The following is a 4,738-nucleotide window of genomic DNA, read 5'->3' as shown; positions in this document are numbered from 1 at the left end:
TCTAGCAAACAATTGTTCTGTTCAGTAGATTATTTGTTCGCATTTTTAACTGTTGATTATCTGTTATGCTTGTGAAACGCAATTGTCTTATAAATAGGTTTGATGTGGAAATAAAATGATCGCTTCTCACTCAGTTTACTTCCTGACAAAATTTTGCTGGACAATATATATATATGCGAATAAGAGGTACCGGCCACAGCAGGTGTTTATTTCACTATCGTTCTCCCTTAATTTAATCGGAGTTAGTCAAATGATGATAAAATCATCCGCATTGTTTTGTGATAAGTATGCATATTCTTGATGAACCTGGTTATATTAGTTTGAAACGTCGTATCATACAACTTTTCAATGCGAAATGGAATTTCATTTCTTTGACCTGCTCATCGAAGCACAAAAAACAGGTGTCGTGACCTTTAGGGCTATTAATCTTTAAAAAGACATCACGTTTGGAATAGGCTTGCTTATCAAACGTTTCCTGACGCATATTTGCATAGCCCTGCTTAATGACAACGCATTCAAAGGAAGACAACTATTATCAAGTCATGAACAATCGGCCCAAAGTGTAAAAAGCATGCCAATATCCTTGTTCCATAATAGTTGCTTGCTAGGCAGCCAAGGTAACATCGCGTTTAAAATTCAAGGGTCAAGGGTCAATACCATTCACTCTCTCGACTAGAGAAACAAACAAATACATTTGACGTGAAAAGATTTTCACACAATCGCATTCATAGTAAACGCCTTATTTTTTGTTGTATTAGCTAAATGAGCATGTCGGTAAAGTTGGAAGGTGGTCAAACAAATCTGATTCGGCAACAACCAACTGGTTAGCAGTTGGATATTCGCAAATAATAGCTAAATATCAATACAACTAGCAACTTGCGGGTAATTAAATAATCGATTCGCAAAACTACCAAATACTTTCCAATTTTACCATCATTGTTCACATCATATGTTTTGTTTTCCATATGGCTTTTCGCAATTAATCAAATGGGAATCTTCGAACATCCAACTGGCGAATGTAGAAAAGACACTAAAATAAAAGTGTTTGTAACAGTAGTGTAGAAATGGGGGGAGTAAATTAACCAGGAGTAAATTAACCAGGAGTAAATTAACCAGTTTTTTTTTAAACCAAATCTCCACTATGGTACACGTATGACGTAGTCGAGCTAACCCTTACTCGAGTCCTTAACCTCGACCTTAACCCTAGAGGTGGGGTGTATATTGTCATACATTACGAGCGCTATACTAGGGGAGGCAACTGCATACTCCGATTTCGCTTTACGCGCGATAGAGTCGCTTAACTTAGATACATCCCTTACGAGCTCTGCTGGTCATTGACTCGGTATATAACTGGGATATAAGTCAGCAATATCATCATTGTACCGTTGAACATGGCTGACACAGAAAGGGGTGATATTTTACGACGATATTATTTTAACAGTAGAAACCCTGCCGCATTTGCTGGACCTCAGAAGCTGTTTGATGCGGTTGAGCAAAAGCATCCTGGAATTTTTACGAAGAAGTACGTTATACAATGGTTAAATGATCAGGACGCCTTTTCTCTCCAGAGGCCGAGACGTCATAAATTTAAGACAGCAAATGTACGTTTGTCAGCCATTGGTGAGCAATTAGATATAGATCTTTTGTCGGTGTTTAACCTAGCCGAGCAGAATGATGACGTTCGATATCTGCTTTGTGCAATTGACATACTATCGAGAAGGCTTTGGCTGCAACCGCTAAAAAGGAAGACTGCAAAAGAGGTTTTAAGCGCTATGAAGAAACTATTTTAAGGGGCAACGAGGGCGATGATGCGATGATTTTTTCATACGAAGTCATACAATAGCAAAGGGTTTAAGAATATGAGATAGTATTTTGAGTATTAGTCATACTTTGTAAAATGTGTATTGACCCAGTTGTCATGTTATCTATACTACTTTCTACGGTTGTTGTAGTAGTAGTAGTAGTAGTAGTAGTAGTAGTAGTAGTAGTAGTAGTAGTAGTAGTAGTAGTAGTAGTAGTAGCAGCAGTAGTAGTAGTAGTAGAAGTAGTAGTAGTAGTAGTAGTAGTAGTAGTAGTAGTAGTAGTAGTAGTAGTAGTAGTAGTAGTAGTAGTAGTAGTAGTAGTAGTAGTAGTAGTAGTAGTAGTTGTAAAGTAGTAGTAGTGAACAGCGACATAGAGACACCCAGTTCGGCTAAATGAAGTTTCTGATCGTTATATAATGAGTAATTTGTCTTTAATTCAAACGTTCAAATTGTTCATCAATACTCCCAATGGATTAAAAACCCTAATGGTTCCGGTACAACTGAAGTCGGGAAAACTAAATCGAAAATGACGATGAAGGCAAAGCCGCGTTCAAAGAACACATATATTGCCTTGGACGACCTTTTCGGTGTTAGAACACACATGTTTCCTCGCCAGTCCCATTTGCGGAACGTGAACTTCTTCATAATTATGCCGCGAATTATAAACCGCGAATAACATTAAAACAATCTTGAAATAATAATTATCCGCGTGATATTGTTACCACCTGAATACGTCTTGGTGGGGTCAGCAAAAACAGAAGACAATGAAAACATAAATGGTTCAGAACAACATTGAATTCTTGTTTTATATAATGTTAAATAACAACGATAGTACAAATGGTTACATTTATATTCAATAAAACTTTTATGTATTTCTATTTGTTAAAAATGTTTTTAAGCTACAAATACGGCCGAAAATGTACAGCAGATTTTATTTGAAAAGGGTACTTAAATCCATTCACAATTAATACAAAGTCCGTATTGCTTTACAATACATTTGATTTTACACTGATACCTGTCAAAAGGTTAAGTAAGCCGGTTTAATAACATATATAGTTTCATAATTAATAACTGGTTACAACATATCTTATATTTCATAATGAAGGCATGGGCCCCTTTCCCGAATTTCGCGGAATATCCCTCTTAATTGGTCCCTTATAATTAACCAAACTAGTTAAGGTATAAATTCAGACATTTTAAGGAATAAAGATAAGCCATAGTTTTATTAATACCATATGATACTTTAGCCCGTTAGGCTTAAGATATTTGGAGAAAGTTGGGGGCAATGCCTCTATTTTAGTACCAAATGAAGTAGCATTACAAGCAAGATGTAAATAATGACCAATCGGTCACCTGACTGGATTGAAGTTTTAATCGGAACATATAATTTCAGGTCGGAAAATAATTTATCAACTTGAATATTTTGTGAAACGGATCCATAATTTAAACACTTTCTTGTGAAATGGGCAAATGATGTCAACTGTTTCTGACTTGTGAAACTGGTCCATGACTTTAACACTTTCTTGTGAAATGGGCAAACGATATCAACTGTTTCTGACTTGTGAAACGGATCCATGATTTAAACACTTTCTTGTGAAATGGGCAAATGATATTAACTGTTTCTGACTTGTGAAACGGATCCATGATTTAAACACTTTATAGTGAAATGGGCAAATGATATCAACTGTTTCTGACTTGTGAAACGGATCCATGATTTAAACACTTTATAGTGAAATGGGCAAATGATATCAACTGTTTCTGACTTGTGAAACGGATCCATGATTTAAACACTTTCTTGTGAAATGGGCAAATGATATTAAGTGTTTCTGACTTGTGAAATGGGTCCATGACTTAAACACTTTCTTGTGAAATGGGCAAATGACATTAAGTGTTTCTGACTTGTGAAACGGGTTCATGACTTAAACACTTTCTTGTGAAATGGGCAAATAATATTAACTGTTTCTGACTTGTGAAACAGGTTCATGACTTAAACACTTTGTGAAGTGAGCTCATTACATAAACATGTTCTTATCATTTGTTATAACATATTGGACAAAAGCAATTTATACAATTAAATTTGATAATTTCACAATCATTTGATTTCTTACAAACATATTCTATATATATACACGCAATAAACATAACCAAAAGCATATTACAATATCAATACATACACACACAAAGATTTTAGTTCTTGAAAGGACAAACAAATTTGTAAATATTGCCTCTTGGGTGGATTTGTAAAACTTCTTAAGTCATTTTTTACTTAAGTCACTTTCCCAGAATCTCTTTCGTCAGAAGAAATGAAAAATAAAAAATTTCCAAAATTCATTATTTTCATTGACCTTACTGAGAAAAACATTCATGAATGTTTAAAAAAAACTTTACATTTCATTTAATTTGACTATGAAAATTTGAAGAAATCGACTTAAGTTAGTAAATGACTTAAGAAGTACAATGAATACGGCCCCTGGTTTATAACAAGTCTAGATGCATTTGTCGTCAGTTAATATGCTACTGCTAAGAACGGGGATATGCAGAAAATATTTAATTTCATACAGCAAGCAATAATGGTTAAACATTTAATATATATAATTATTTGATTTAATCATGAAGCCTAAAATGATATGATCATGATTGTGAGGACACTGACGTCAGTTCTATTTTTGGTTCAAGTAAGGATAGTGTACATCGGTTTATAACACACGCAGGTTTGTTTACAATCTATCTCTTTTTTTCAGTAAGTTTTGATGATTTATGTACGGTCGGCTTTTCGAATAAAACACAGGGGTGAAGTATATAAATCACAGTATAGGCCTTGTCACTTAACATCTCCTGATATATTGGTAAGTATGGTATGTGTCAAAAAAACATCTAAGCTATTAAGTAGGTACTTGGGAGCCAAACTGATGTGGTGTGCTTGGACTCGTAAACCT

Source organism: Mya arenaria, chromosome 16, assembly GCF_026914265.1.
Source record: "Mya arenaria isolate MELC-2E11 chromosome 16, ASM2691426v1".
In the NCBI taxonomy this organism is placed as follows: domain Eukaryota; kingdom Metazoa; phylum Mollusca; class Bivalvia; order Myida; family Myidae; genus Mya; species Mya arenaria.
This window is presented reverse-complemented; position numbering follows the sequence as displayed.